Raw genomic sequence first — 17,247 nt, forward strand, 5'->3', positions numbered from 1 at the left:
AGCATACTTACCTAGCACAGGGTACACTAAATATATTGCCTCTAGTTGCAATTAGAAGCATACTTACCTGGCACAGGGTACACAAATAGATTGACTCGTGTTGTAATTAGAAGCATACTCACCTGGCATAGGGTACACAAATAGATTGACTCTAGGTGTAATTAGAAGCTAGCTTACTTGGAACAGGGTACACCAAATAGATTGTTTCTATAATTAGGAGCATACTTACCTGACACAGGGTATCACAAAAAGTTTGCTGTCATTTCCTTTGCTTCTTCCAGTATGACGTATTTTGTTCCTAGTTCATCAACCTTTCTGCCATATCTTTTGTTTTCCTTAGTTTTTTTTCATTGTCATCTGATATACTAAGTTACTGAAGATTCCTTATGCAATCCACCATTCCATCGGCTCAGATGTGGTCCTCAGGTCTTCAACTTGCTTCTGTTTGGAAAGCTTTTACTGTTTCTGAATCTTCATCCACCACTCTTATTGCCTATTGATTGGTTTGCTTTTTGTCCTGCAGGTGATGGTGTCTTGTTGATGAGATTATCTCCGGGGGCCTCAATTTCTCTGCGCATTTCTCTCCAAATGTGTCTGGAGCTTCCTTACTTTTGTGGCTTTCCTTTAGCCCCTCATTTTGTATCTATTAGCTCTTCCTTTCTTTCTTGTTGTTGTTACCTTCTCCAACTATTCCTCCTTAAGGCAGCTGTCTGTTTTTTCGTAAATCTCATGGTCTCTCCTTGAGATCCTCCCTCGTCTTCCCAATCCAGGATTCCATCCATTCACATCTGGTCCTCAGGACTCCAGCTTGCTTCTCTCTGGAAAGCTCTTAGGGTTGTCGCATCGTCGTCCTCCACTGTTATTCTTTTCTCTGAGGTTCCTTTACCTTGGATTTCAAATCAGACGCACTCGAGCTCTGAAGGCTTCAAAGATGGCTTCTAAGGATCTCGGAGCTTACATTTGGAGTCTTTGGATCCAGTGAATCTTATAGCGTTAGGTGTACAGTTCATTTTTCAATCCATCTCTGTATCTTGGGTCTTTCTAAGACGACTCCAGAGAAAGGCCCTCCTCAGACTTCAGCTAAATTCTAATTCAGGGTCAAACTTGAGCGCCCGCTTCCTGTAGGCCCACTCTATGTCCTTCAAATTAGCCTTTTCTGCAATTCCCAGTATGTAGTAGGGGCAGCCGTGATGTTGTATATCTTTCCAGGGCTTTGGCGGCTGCAACCAAATCATCTTGACCATCCAATTCCTCAAGCTGGACCATAGCTTCGCTGTGTCTGCCAAGCAACAAGAGACAATCCCAGTCTCAGCCTGTAGTCTGCTTGGTCATCGGCCAGATCCAGTACTCTGAGGAAACATTCACAAACTTCTTCCAGGTGTCCAAGCTTGTAGAACATGTTTCCTTTCGCCTTGGCCTCTTCAGCCAGAGCATCATTCTTAGGCTTATCTGTCTTCCATGATATGGACCTCCTTCTGCAGACCTCGAGTCACCTGCGTCTCACGACCGGGACTTTTCACTTGATCACGATTTCTTGCGAGAACAGATATTGGTTCTCACTGTGAGGCTCGCAAATTCTCCTCGAGTTCCGTGGCCGCCGGGTCAGTCTCTTTCTCTCTGCTTCGTGGGCCTTCACCTTCTCCTCGACCCACAGTAGAAATCGTTTCCTCAGATTGTTTCTGCAGCTCTTCTACTTTTTCTAGCTTCTCCTCCCATTCTCTTTCTTTACCTGCGAGGTGCTCGATCAGACTTTCTATTTCCTTCCCCTTCTGGAGTAATGACTCCTCCAACTCTGCGAGCTTCTTCTTCAGGTGTTCATTCTCCCCTTCAGCAGTCGCGATCTTTACCTAGCATTTCAACGTTACGCTTTTCTTCCATCAACTGGTCCAGTAAATCTTGGTTTGTTCTGCTCAGAGTTCATTCGTTCAAATTCGCGTCTCCGATTCCATCAAGGAGGAAAAGGTTCTCCTCCTGAGAATCCGTCCAGTCCTCCTTTAAGAGAGAGATCATCTCCATGACGTAGAACAGGTTATCGTGGGCGTCCATCCTGGCAGTAGTAGCATCTTGAGCAATCTGTAGAGCCTTCTGGCCTTCAATGCACTGATGTGCGTGGCCAAGAAGTCCTCCCAGAACAAGAGCCACTGAGTTATAAGCAATAAATAATCCGAGGTTTCGGATTCCGTTTATAAAAGGTTGTATCACTGATCTGGTAGGGATCAGAGCCAAATTAAATCAGGGCTGCCGAAGTTTGGAAATGACGTAGCTAATACGGCTTATCTTGTCCACATTGTGATTAGGTTTGGAGTGTGGAACCCACACGTAAAAATTTCCACGCTTTTTACTTAAAAAGCGTATGCTAGTTAAAATTTAATAATAAGTTATGAACATTTTTACCATTCTATTTTATAAGTCTCACACAGAAATATCCATAAAAATAAATCATTAGTAAAATTATTTTCAATCTGGTCCTCAACGACATCTACATTTATTATTTTTCACAATACTAGAGAGTAATCTTAATTTGCTAGTTTTGAAGTTATATTTTCTTGAAAATTTTGTGAAATATATGCATACTTTCCACTGCCATTTGGTAGCAAATTATTTTTCAGCGATGCACTTTACAGCTTTGCAATACACATTGCAATTTTTGCATGTGAAAATAATTAATGTACCTGTATAATCCGTTTGATTATTCTACAACTACGGTGACATAAACTTTTGAAAGGAACGGATTTAATGATTTCATAACTGTAATTCTATAACGTAAGACCTTAGCAAAAATCGTTGTCAGTTGATATTGCCCTAAATGAATGAACATGTGTATAACAACGATAAAAAGTAAGAAATTGTATAATGCAGGGGTAATTAAATCCTCATGTAAAATTAAATGGTTCAGTACATTAGCCTAGGTCCAGGATACGTTGCCAGTTTACTTTACTCTAAAAAATGCGACATAGTTATAACACTGGCGCTTACTATTACATTTGCAGCTTCAATTCTTTATGAAAGTGATTGTAATTATGTAATTGCAATAATACAATACAGTGATAATTATTTTTTTGAGTTCACTTTCGAGCATATAACCAACAGTGTTTGTTTGTTTGTTTGTATTGTGCTTTTACGTTGCATGTAACCAGTATGGTTATTCAGCAACGTGACCAACGGCTTTACGTGACTTCCGAACCAAGTCGAGAGTGAACTTCTATCACCAGAAATACACATCTCTCACTCCTCAATGGAATGGCCGAGAATCGAACCCGCGACCACCGAGGTGGGACGCTAATACCATACCAATCACGCCGCTGAGGCGCTTTAACCAAAAGTGTTAGTTGGCCCAAGATATAGGCCTATATAAATCTATTTTGTACCCTGGCATAGTTCTTGCTTCTTCACTGTACGACGGCTGCCTGTCCTTTCTGTCTTCTATCGTTCTGAAATTTCAGCCACCCTCGGTTTGAATTCAGCCCAATCCTTCTTAGGCGGTGTAGGTTCTAGTTCCCCGCCCAACTGGGTTCTTGATTCGTGGAGCGGATATTCCCCTATCTTTTCCGCATCCCCTTTTAGGTGGGGTTAACATGTTAATTCCTCCTGTTCCAGGCGGAGTTGGTTAATTTATCATGTCAATAACTCCTCCGGGAGGCGGAGCTTCATTATCGATAGAAGCTGAGTAAGTCTCGTGCGAGGTCACAGGTCAAAGATTTTATGACGGTCTTAAGATTTTAATTGCGATGGTGTTATGGTCCAACTTCCTGTGACTAAGGTTTTGTTGATCAAATTCTGGCTCACATACTTAAGCTCAGTTCTCTCTCTCTCTCTCTCTCTCTCTCTCTCTCTCTCTCTCTCTCTCTCTCTCTCTCTCTCGTTATTTTCACTGTACTTTGAATAAAATATTCTCTCTCTGTTGTTACGCTACCCTACCTACTATTATTTCTTATAGCTATCATTACATACCGTTACGAAGGAAAATTTACACCACAATTTAGACAAAACAGTTGTTATCGGTGCTGTGATTTTGCAGATGTTCTTGCTCAAGTTTGCAATGCAGATGTACTGAGCTTTTTAATCTTTTCTTGCAAAGAAAATCAGGTGGCCGAGTTTGACATCTGTTCAGTAAACGATGCTTGCTTGGGGAGAGAGAGAGAGAGAGAGAGAGAGAGAGAGAGAGAGAGAGAGAGAGAGAACATATCACCAGCAATGAGATGCTAGGAAGTTTGACACCCATTCAGGAAACGATGCTTGTTTGTCAGCGTTACTAGTACCAGATACATGTAGATTATGTTTATCAGTGAGAGAGAGAGAGAGAGAGAGAGAGAGAGAGAGAGAGAGAGAGAGAGAGAGAGAGAATGGCATCAATATATCGCCAGCAATGAAACTCTAGGAGGAAATATGCATCCTCCTGAATGACTGTTTTCGAAGCAGCTTCGTTGTCATGAAAATGAGACGAATTTCCTTTGATTCAGAAGCCGAGTTTTTTTTCTTATTTATTTTTTGTTATATCTTTCTCCACGATTTTATTCGCTTATTATTTTTGTTTTGGTTTATTATTAGGACAAAGCCCCCAGCTATCTATTGATTTTTTTCAGCGTTAAATTTCTATAATGAGAACCTAGCCGTTTTTTTTCTTTAGTTTTGTTGAGCATCTTGAACTGAGAGAGAGAGAGAGAGAGAGAGAGAGAGAGATTTATCCTTACTTATGACATTATAATTGATGATCATCATCGTCAATATTTACCAAAGAGGTTGTCAGAAAACTCTTTTGCTCTATTGACCGCTTTCCTTCTTAAATTTTTATAATGAAATTTACTGTGCATTGGATTATTTCTACGTCTGTTTAAGTTGTCTTACATTTTATTTCATTATTTCTACGTCTGTTTAAGTTCTCACATTTTATTTCATTATTTCTACGTCTGTTTAAGTTGTCTTACATTTTATTTCATTATTTCTAAGTCTGTTTAAGTTTTCTCACATTTTATTTCATTATTTCTACGTCTGTTTAAGTTGTCTCGCTTTTTATTTCATTGTTTTTACGTCTGTTTAAGTGGTCTCGCATTATATTTTATTATTTCTACGTCTATTTAAGTTGTATCATTTTTTATTTAATTATTTTTACGTCTATTTAAGTTGTCTCGCATTTTATTTCATAATTTCTACTTCTATTTAAGTTGTCATACATTTCATCTCACTGAGAAAATAAAATGGAAGCTTGTAGTCTCATATTCACTAGGCGATATGTAAACAAGACACCAGATTCTGTTTGTATAAAGCTTTGAAACCGCCTGATCCTGCAACTCTTATCAAGAAGAAGAAGAAGAACCTAACAAACCTTTATCTAAAGTAAAGAGAAAAACGACAAACAACAATCGTTTTCTCTCCCACGGGATAAGACAAACCCGGTGCAGGTTCGTAAAAAAAAAAAGAAATAAAGAAAAAAAAAGTTGCCAACGCTTCCGACGTTGTCCGAGGAGGTACGTGACAAAGGTAATGTGTCATGCTGACTACTACTATTCCTCGTTAGACACTTTTTGGGTTTCGTACACTTCGTGTTTGAGGGGTGGGATGGGGCTTGAGGAGTAGTACATAACTAATAAGTATTTATAAGTGTTGCTGTGTAGTGGGGAAAAACTGTAATAGTTGTTTTGGGTTGGTACGCTGTAAAGTGGTAAAATTAAAGCGTTGATATCAACTACTGATTTTTATTTCCAAAATCATTTTCTAAAGCTTAAAAATATCACACTAAATATAAAATAAAAAGCTTCAACAAATATTTCCATTTTCTGCACAATTATTTCGAGAGATTTGTCCTCTTTTTGATGGCCGTATGTAATTTAAAAAATTATTATAAAAATCGCTTAAAAAAGAAAAAATAAACAGAAAAAAGAAACAAAAATTTCAATTTAAATGCAAAAATTACGGTAGTTTTGCCCTTGTTTTGATGACTGGTTGCCTGATTTTTATTTTAAAAATCATTTCAGAAATATCCTAACAATAACACAATGAATGTAACATAAAAAAAAGTTTTTGAAAATTAAGTCTTATTAAAATATTTTTGAATGTTTTTGCTTCTTTTGATGACTGATTTTATGTTTCAAAAATCATTTCAATAAAAGGCTATAAATAGGAAAAAAAATAAAATTTTAGTTTTAGGACGCAATTCTAGTACAGTTTTTGAGATTAAATCTTTTTGATGACAAACTTTTTATTCAAAAATAATTTTAAAAATCGGTTAAAAACAGGACAATAACGTAAGATAAAAACGTTTTAAAAAATATTTAAATTTTTGCACAATATTCATAAGTTTTTTTTCCAATTTTTATTAGTGGTTCTTTGTTTCGAAAACATTTGCAGAAAATGTCGAAAAAAACGACAAAAAAGAAACAAAAAACAAGCTTTAAAAATATTTCAATTTAAATACTATATTTATGCTACTTTCAAAAATCATTTCGAAAATTACGTAAAAAATGGACAATAAATATAATATAAAGAAGTTTAAAAAAATTAATTTAGATATAATACTTTTGTGAGTTTTTCCTTTTTTATGACTGATTTCTGTTTCAAAAATCATTTAAATAATCGCCTGAAAATATGACAATGAATGTAACATAAAAAGTTTCAAAAATATATAAATTTTAGTACAATATTTTTTAGAGTTTTTTTCCCTCTTTTTGATGACTGATTTTTGTTTAAAAATCATTTAGAAAATATGCTAAAAATGTAACAAGAATTTGAAATTAAAAGCAGTTTAAAAAAGAATTTAATTTGAATACAATATTTTTTTTTATAGTTTTGCCCTTTTTTGATGACTGATTTTTATTTCAAAAATTATTTCAAAAATCACTTAAAAGTAACACAAAGAATGTAATATAAAAATCTAAAAAAATATCTATTTTTGCACATTATTCTTGAGTTTTCCTCTTTTATTTTGGCTGTTTTTGTTTCAAAAGTCATTATAAAAATCGCCTAAAGCACAAAAAGGAAAAAGAAAAGACCTTAAATATTTCAATTTAAAAACAATATTTTTGAGCTTTTTTGGCCTCTTTTGATGAGTTAACTTTTGTTCTAGAAATCATATAAAAAATAACATAAGTAGGGTAATAAGTTTTGAAAAAATTTCAACTTTAGTAAAACCTTTTAGAGTTTTTCCCTCTTTTTGATGACAAATTAGTATTTACAAAATCATTTAAAATCTATATTTATTTTTACTATTATTTTTATTATTATTTTTATATCTATTTCTATTATACTTAATTTTATTAATATTATATTAATAATTTTATTTTATTTTTCTTAAAATTTTTATTTTAGTTGTTTTAATTTCATTCTTTTTATTTTTATATTTTATAATTTTTATTTTATTACATTTTTACTAATCTCATGTTTAGTTTTTTATCTTTATTATTTATAATTTTATTTTCATTATTATTTTAATATCAATTCTTTGTTTTGCTATTTCTTATTTCTGTTTATTTTCATTTTTATTATTTTATTTTAGTTGTTTTTTTATTTTCATTTTCATGATTTTTATTTAAATTTTTATTATTTTTATTATCTTCATTTTTATTTTATTTTTCTCTTTATAACTTTTGTTTTAACATTTATTTCTATTTTTATTGTTATTATTTTATTGTCCACTACTAATTTTATTATTTTTCATAATTATGATTATTTTTATTTACTATATTATTCTCTACTTATATTATTTCTATTTTTTTTTTATTTTTTTTATTTATATTTATTTAGAAAATTTTATTAGTATTACTTTATTATTTTTACTTTTGTTTTTATAATTTTTGTTTTTATTATTTTTGCATCATGAGTCTTATTGATTCGTCCGCACTCCCTAGCTGATGCTCAGGTATCTGCAATGACAACTAACATTAGATTTGTGTCTTGGGGCGATGGCAGTTGTATTATTATTATTTTTTTTAATAAGGAAAAAGTTTTTCTTACCATGACAGGTTGGTAAATGGGGTGTGGGTATTTCCCAGCCTTGAGTTTTTCTTTTTGGAATATCCGGTATTTGCAACATATGCCTCTGGTCCAAAATGAGTGCTACAAGCCTTTGACGTACGTGCCGCATATTTTAATTGTTTACCTTTACATAACCTTGCCCACTCAGTACGTAGCTCTTGGATTTTTGAAAGAAAAATGGAAAATCACACCTTGTTCCTTCTTAATTTTCCGATACCTATATTTTTAGCCATCAGTGTAACGTATGGCATAATGCAGGGCTATATTTATTCAATTATTATTCAGGAATTCTCAGGTCTACCTTCGTTCACAAGTGCATCTTAAAGAAAATGGAAATGTTTACTGTATATTACCCCGTGACAGGCAGGCGAGCAACGAAACGGTTTACCCGTGTGCCATGGTCACGGTTTCCTACCCAGGACCTTGAGCAGGTTCCTCTCAAGATACGTCATCGCCTACATAATTACCCCAAGTGGGAGGAGATTCCTCCCAAGTGGGTACGAACAGTTACCACGGTATAGGTCTGTTAAAGATCTACATACGATCTACAAACCAAGATATTTATAGACCTTGCCTAGATCTAGAGAATACAGTATTCTCTAGAATTCACGTCGGATGGCCGTAAGATAAATGCAACGAAAGCTAAATTTATTTGTATTGGTTCTCACTCATACATTCGGCTAATTGCAGAAGATATCAATAATAATGTGAAAGAAACCGAAATTAAACCTTGCAGTAGAGTAAAAAAAAAGTTTGGGAATCATTGTTGAGAGCCATTTAAACTTCAAATTGCATATCAAAGAATATGAAAAATAAGGCATGGGAATTTTGCGTTTTGTCTGAATAAGTAAATAATTCCTAAAAGAGTCGGATAAAATGCTGGTTGTAAATGCCATGGTAAACAACCTGTTTTCGTATTGTTTAACCATTAAGGGCGCGTGTGGGTGCTCTGTAGTAAAACTTGTGTAGCTGGTTTACAAAAGAAGCAAGATTTTGCTGTAGATATTGTGGTGGGAACAGGGAAAGAAATATGACCACGCCTCAATATTTATAAAGAAACTAATTGGTTAAAAATGAGTCAGCTGTTACAATATAATGATCTCTTAGTCATCTTCAAGATCTTGAACAGAAAATTGCCTGTATGGACATTTCATATTTCATACGTGAACACTCTGCACCAAACAAGACAGGTAAATAACTTGTATTTCCCCAGAACTATGACCGAGATAGCAGCCTACTATACACTTCAGGGACGGCGAGCCATGGTTTTTCTCAGATATCTTTTTAACTAATTATTTGATCGAAATGGTAATTTAACACAGTGTACAAGACACCTCGCCCTAATTTTTGGTAATATAGCGCATTGTCAAATGGCGTTAGCTAAGGTGTTTGCTCTTGACTTATAAGGTGTTGCCAAGCATTGCTAACCTGTTTTCGAATGTGCTTTACTCCCATCCCGTTCCTCCCTACCTCCCTTACCCTTTCCCTCGACATCCCTCCCTCAGCCCACTTCCCTGGCCACCCCTCTCCCCCCCTCCCCGCTCCCTTTCATGCCTATTGCAATAAATAAGTAAACTTGAATGTAATAAATATGTTGGTTTTTGTAGAATCTGTGTTCATTTAATTATTATTGTACTTTCTTAAATTATATAAATGGGAGGACGCTAAAAGGGCATGACCGTCACACTGTTCACCAAAATCCCCTCACTTCCCCTAAATCCCCAAGTAGGAGGAGCTTTGTCTACTTCCTTGATGCTCGGCAGGTGAATTGTCGTAAAGGAAAAAAACAAATAATGGGTATAATTTGGGGGAATCTACTATCATAACATCATTGTATATATGTGTATCTCTATTCTTTTCACATTAAAATTTCATTTCTACTAATCTAACGCCAATAATAACGATATAATTCTTGTACCGTACTGAGTTTACTGATTGAGTTGAGTTTCATGCCCCTTGAATTATATTATCACAGATGTAATTGCTGCCTATTAACCCCATTATCAGGCATTCAGCATATTTTTTTTTTTTTTTGTTATAAAGAATGTATCCAGTTTTCGCCTTATTCATGATCGGTTAAGAGATCAATTTTCTTGTCTCTCCCAGGTTTGTATCTCTCTATTTGGCAGCATCGCAAACTGTCATAATTGAAGAGTCGCTCTATTTCTATTCCTTGCGGCAACAGACAAAAATGCCGGCGATATCAATAGATTTCATCACTTACATAATCTGAATATGCTTGTTGCTTATGAATTCCAATAAGCGCATAAAAAAGGAAATGAATGTTGTTTGATCGACACACTTTCCCAAGTGATATTGTTTAATTTTTAGACTATATTTAAATCTATATTTTTAGCCATCATCGCAACACAATGGCGTTATGCAATGCTATATATACTCAATAACTATTGAGAGTAATTCTCAAGGCTACCTTAGTTCACAAGTGCATCTTTAAAAAACGGAGATGTTTACTTTATTATTACCCCGTGACAATCTGGTAACCAATGTTAAATCACAGTTTAACCGACAACTCAGTATATAATTACCATTACTATTTATAGTAAAGGAATTATGAAATCGTTCGCTCTCTCTCTCTCTCTCTCGTGCGCGCGTATTAAGTATTATCATTGGTTGATAAGAGATGAGAACAATTGAGAATAGCACAGGAACATTATCTACAGTCTTCGTCACTATCAAGGAATGAATCCTCCTCGTGATCACTGTCGATGTTGATTGTGGATGTTATCCGTGGACCAGTATTCATCCTCGAAGGCTCTGGACCGTCTCGCTTACCTATTGAGATTGAGCCTTTATTGTTAGCTTTCTCCGTTTAGTATATGTTTTGGAGTCTTATTGCAAATGTATTTCTGCAACGACGCGGAGAAAGTAACATGGCGGCCATGACAGCAATGAATAATGAACTAAACTAACAAAAATTAGGGGAAGGTGTCTTGTACTCTGTGTTAAAGTACCATTTCGATCAACTAATTAGTTTGAAAGATATTGGAGAAAAACGATGACTCGCGGTCCTTGAAATGCCGTTAGGGGACCAGCACTTTGGAACAGTCTGCCTGTAAATATTAGGCATTTGAATTGTATTTCAGATTTTAAAAAGCAAAAAATTACGTTGAAGAGCATTTTTAACGTCTTTAGACGTATTTCAAACTCTTTTAAACAATTGTAGATTAAGACTCTAGCCTTATATTTTAGTGAAGGAGTGTTTTATTATACCCGTGCACTTCATTATCTATGCATATTCAGCATGTAAACTTACTACTATAAACTGTAAATAATCTGACCAGAGTAAATTTGTACATAGTTTTCGAATAAGTTTCTATAAAAGGTACCATATGGTCTTGTTGTTCGATGACACTCGCTCCCCAGAGAACGGCAATTTAAAATTTATTTTCATGGTAATTGAGGAAGTTTTGTATTCGTGCGTATTTTATGTAAGAAACTTAATACCTACTAAAAACTAAAATGTGGAATGAAGAAATTGTGTAATAAAAATCCGTTTATATAGTAAAGTGTATTACTATGTAAAATGAGCAATCAAGGACTTTCGGACATCGTTCACTTTACTATATGACTGTGGATTTTTATTACACAACTGTTTTTCAAACGATTGTGAGGTTCTTAACAAGGAATTATTATTATTAGTATTAATTATCATCTCCTTTTGAACATTTTGTGTTCGATCTCTCTCTCTCTCTCTCTCTCTCTCTCTCTCTCTCTCTCTCTCTCCATGTAAATAATTCGTGTTAGATTTGATTCTGCGCTCTCAATCTTTCTCTCGTTTCACTAATTAGATTTTTGTTTAATTGTGGATCAAATCTTTCTCTCCATTCTGTACTTAGTCCACATGCTGTAGGCGACCAGCTTTGATCTGCATGAACTGTCCTGTTGTTAGTTTTTATTTCATTCATTTGTTTATTTTTTTTTGTAGATTGTTCAATATAATTTGCCAGGCCAAATTTCGGTAACAATCTGTGGTGTGTTGAGTTGAAACAAATGCCTAACACGTAAAATCAGATACGTTCTGGTTTGTTTCTTCATCGCTGCATTAGTCTTCATCTGATCCAAGTGTTTATCATATGACTTCTTTTTTTATGGAAAGGGCCCCATACATAAACTGTAATTTGACCCCAGTAAGGGGTTAGGGCTGTCAGTGCACTTTGCGCTTTACTTAAGGATCTATGCAGCGTCTGTTCGGCCCCTAGCTGCAACCCCGTTCATTCCTTTTAATGTAACTCCGTTCATATTCTCTTTCTTCCGTGACTTTCCACCCTCTCCTAACAATTTTTCAATAGTACAACTGCGAGGTGTTTCCTCCTGTTACATCTTTCAAACCTTTTACTGTCAATTTCAGTTTCAGCTCTGAACGACCTCATAGGTTCCAGTACTTGGGCTTTGCCCAATATTCTGTATTCTATATCCTATTGCAATTTGACAAATAACGACCAAGAGGCAAGATAACTAGCGAGTGCCCTTGGAAAGTTATAACAATCCTTCCCTCCAAATAGCTAGCCACATAAAGAGATAGTAGGTACCATTCAGTAAGAGTAGCGGCTTTAGAGGTTAATTAAGACCTCTTGTTGTTAGCGTGTCAGGAAACGAGGTGGATGCCGAGCTCAGTCAGCTATAGTGGAGAATGTGTCACGTTAAAGACACAATGGCAATCCAAGTGGAGAAGAACAGATATATAGACCCTTAACATTTCGTGATATCCAAAATTTGAAAGAAGTCATAAAAATGATAATCGTCAGTAGAACACTGGTCTTGCCAAGAATCGAGTTGAATGCAAGTGTGTGATATTTTCTTTCTTTTTTTCAGTTAAGTCCTTCCTGAGAACCTGGGATTTGGTGATGACAGAAAAGATAATGTTACCATAGAAAAATGCCTCTGGCCAAATGATAATAGACAGGAACCCTAGAGTGGCGAGAAGGATGTACATAGAAGCTTCAGGGAGAAGTTTTTTTCAAGCATGGTAAGTTGTGTGCAAGATAGTTTCATTCATTTTCTGGCACCTAATCCATCATATTTTGATAAAAGTGCCGCCTATTTTGAGGTATCCTATTGTACAATTGCAAGGAATTACGCACACAATATAAGTTAATATTCCTATTTAGAACTAGGATTTTATAAGGTACACATAGTTTATTCCAATATGTCTGCCGTAGAATGCGAATGAGACGGATACGATTGCTTCTGGAATTACCAACACCGTGCAAAATCTCAAACCTGGACGAGAGAATTATGCTTTTATGTCATAATATGTTTAACCAAAATTCTTCGCTTACTCAAATAAATGCCATTACCTACACTTAACGAATGTCATGAAGTTCTTTCAATTTTCAGGTTAACGATTTTCTACCTTGAGCCTACACCGCTTCACTTTTGTGGAAGATAATTATAACAATCTGTTATATCAAGCTCCCATCCTTGGATTAACGTGGATGCCCAACGAAATAATTTACCATAAGTAAGGAATCGTAATAGTATTTGCAGTGATTTATCTCTGTTGTACACACTGTCGTATTTATAATAGAATAATTAAATTATCGCAGTTCTTCTGAGCTTTCCTTTCACCTTTTAACCTCTGTAGTTGTCGAAAAAGCCGCTGGCGATGGTCTGTGCATGTAGAATAACTAGAGACTAATATGTAGTAATGTAAAAGCACTTCTAACATCCTTATAGCAGTATAATTTGCCTAAAAAAAATCCAAGTTTGCGACAACGAATCAAGTTTGAGACGGCAAAATTCGTTTTTGCTTAGGCATTAGCTGACTGACTCTTTAATTAGTGGCAATTTTTGTAGTTTTAATTTGTAAAAAAATGACACACCTTCTTTTTGGCACAATTTTAGACATTTTAAAACCCATGTTTATTGCACTGAATCACAATTATGCAAATTTTAAGTAAGAATGTTTTTGTGAGATAAGCTTTTGTAATTTAAATAGTTTCATTCACATTTGAATTAAAGGATGAAGTTAGTCACCTTGCCATTAGGACGGCAGGTGTAGGAACTTTAGACTAAAGGTATATCAATAATTCATCTTTTATCAAGCTTTGTTTACAGCGAAGGCCTAAAAAGCTTCATAAACGCTGACCAAATGCTAATTTATCTGATGCAAGAAATTGGGATCACCTGAAGAAAAGCGACCCTGGGTTCGCCTTTCTTCAGGTGGAAAATATTGGGGTCGCTTTTCTTAAGGTGAGGAATTAACAAGGTATATAAAAAGAAAGTACGACTTACTCTTACACACAAAATGTAAGCATAAACCTACTACTACAATTATGGGGGACCCCAGTGGGAAGTGATTTTCAGGGCACTACCGAACCTAACACAACCACCTAACCTAACCTAGGGCCCGTACCCCTACCTAGGCCTAGCGGGGGGTGTGGGGGGCTCCGCCCACCCCCCATGCGACCCCCCTTAAGGTCACAGTGATTTTCGGGACACTACCGAACCTAACACAACCACCTAACCTAACCTAGGGCCCCTACCCACTACCTAGGCCTAGCGGGGGAGTGGCGGCTCCTCCCCCCTGCGACCCCCCCTTAAAGGCACTACCTAACACATCCATTAAAGTACTTTTTAATGAATCTATATCTATTTTTTCTCCTTTTTTCTATTAATATTATGAGCTAAAGTGGGTCACCTGAAGATTGGAGACACCAACAAGCAGGGGTTGTTTATCTTCAGGAGGAAAATATTGGGGTCGATTTTCTTCAGGAGAGGTATTAGGGGTCGCTAATCTTCAGGTGATACAGAAATGGATAAATTGTTGGAAGTCATTTTAAAACGGGAAAGATGTTGGTGCAAAGTCGAAGGGCTAAACATTGTCGTAACTTTTTCAATGATACTAGCCTTGACACAGAATATTACTATTATATTTATCTGAAGTTATTCAACAATGGGCAACTGAAATAGGAAAAGAATGTAATGACGAATCATTGGTTCATTCCAGCTCTCTGCTGACGTCTCCTCATATTTATCAACTAATATAACTTGGCTCTCTGCAACCTGATTTCCCTTTGGAGCCCCCTAGGGTTTATTATAGTCTGTTGACTCTGTCCATAAGGGGTTTCATCTGAAGATTAAAAGAAAGAAAAAGCTGTAGGAATTAATGAGGTAGACTGTAGGGAAAGAACAAAGTTGTACATTGTATATATATATATATATATATATAGATATAGATATATATTATATATATATATTATATATATATATGTATTATATATATGTATGTATTATATACATATAAGTTATATATATATTATATATGTATTATATATATATCTATATATATATATATATATATATATATATATATATATATATATATAATTATATATATATATGTATTATATATATTATATGTGTTATTATTACATTATAAGTTTTATATATATTATATATGTATATAATATAGAACATAGATATATATATATATCATATATATATAATACATATTATTATATATATATATATATATATATATGTCATATCACATTTCCGTGATTCATATACATATATCGAGCTACAATGTCCTTTAATATACAATTCGCTCTACCTCGGAATTAATATATTTTTCATATATGCTTAACCGAAGGGGAATTTTTTTTTTTTTTTTTTTTTCTCGATAATAGATTTGCCTGGACCAGGGCGCGAACCTATGGATCCTTTCAACCCAGGAACGTCAGTGAAGCTTTTCCCTGGTCCAGGCAAATCTATTATCGAGAAAAAATTCCCCTTCGGTTAAGCATATATGAAAATATATTAATTCCGAGGTAGAGCGAATTAGATATTAAAGGACATTGTAGCTCGATATTTATAATATATAAAAATATATTATATATAATATATTAATTATAATATAATATATGGATCAATATATTATTATGTTATTATACACATTATAAGTATTATTATATATATTATATGTATAGATAATTCTATGTATTATATACATTATAAAGTATTATCTATATATATATATGTATATAAAATTTATACCTAATATATATACATATATATATATATATATATATATATATATATATATATATATATATATATATTATAATATATATCCAAGGAAATCAGAGGATGCGTAAATCTGAATGTGAAAGAAAGGCGTTTGAATAGAGGAAGGACATGAATTAATTTGTTGAATATCCTTTGACAGTGTCCCTTGGTGAATTTTGCAAGAGAGTCAAATGTTCAAGTGGTGCTTTCCTTCTTCTTGTGTCATTCATTTACTATGAATCATCGTTTACAAAAACTCGGTTTCTTATGTTGTGGTGGTTATATCTTATTTCCCTTTCGAGCAAAAATAGATTAATTTCGGTTTTTACTTTGATCAGTGTATTGACCGTTCTGGAATATTTAATGGTAGCTAAGAGTTTTACAAACGATATGAAAAAAAATTATCATTAATCTAGTCTGCATAGAGCTAAATTAGCAAAACACAGTCGGTAAACTATTTTTTTTTTTAGAACAAACTTAAGTCAAGCCGTAGAGAGAAAAGTTTTGGTTTTTTCACTAATAGGGTGTTATAGTACTTCAAAGACAGACTTCTCACAGCAATTATTTTTATCTTTGAATGAACTGAAGAGAGTCAAAGTATTATGGTTCATCAACTCCATAGAGGTCGGTAATCCTCCTTTAGTTTAGAATGTTGTCATCATTATAATTTTATATATCAGCTTTTCCCTCGAAGACGTCAGATGTGGAAGGGGTTTCTCCACTGCCCAATATTTGGTGCACATTCCCCTTCTGACTTATCTCCTGTTTCTGCTATTTCCTTATTTTTTTCTTATTTTGTGGTACTTCCTTAGTTACTGTTTTTTTACCAGGTGCTCCCTTTCTTTCCTTCAACTATATGTCCCACATCATTATCATCTCCCACTGCAGTTTGACCTTGAATCTTAGCATTAAATGATGATGATGATGCCTTTCGAGGCCCTCATTTTCTTTTATCAGAGCTCCATGTTTCCGCAGTACTTAGTTATCCAAGGCTTATAAATATATAAGTCCTTGCTTGCCTGATAACAAGGTATTTTTACAGCAGTCAATTTCCATTTCATCAATACATGGCACTTCTCTTCGGTACCCAATTCTCAATACTCCCTAACAACTCAGTGTTCTCGTGGTAACATGGTTTTACCCCTTCCAAGACCTGCCTTTTAGCCACGGTGAGGTGTCCCACCTTTGTTATGTATTTCATTGTAAGTCCCCCCCTCCTTGTATTTTTTGTAATCCGGGGCATCTCTT

At 34.6% G+C, this 17,247-nt stretch overlaps 1 long non-coding RNA gene across 1 annotated transcript in view; it reads left to right on the forward strand.

The window, feature by feature from the left end:
• Nucleotides 1–17,247, forward strand: part of LOC135221102 (uncharacterized) — a 69,410-nt gene that overhangs the window by 38,863 nt on the left and 13,300 nt on the right. Inside the window, exons 2-3 of the long non-coding RNA XR_010315877.1 lie at nt 12,802–12,955; nt 13,327–13,450. This is a non-coding gene — a long non-coding RNA (uncharacterized LOC135221102). The remainder of the gene's footprint in view (nt 1–12,801; nt 12,956–13,326; nt 13,451–17,247) is intronic.

The sequence above is a fragment of the Macrobrachium nipponense genome, chromosome 20 (assembly GCF_015104395.2).
Source record: "Macrobrachium nipponense isolate FS-2020 chromosome 20, ASM1510439v2, whole genome shotgun sequence".
Taxonomy (NCBI): domain Eukaryota; kingdom Metazoa; phylum Arthropoda; class Malacostraca; order Decapoda; family Palaemonidae; genus Macrobrachium; species Macrobrachium nipponense.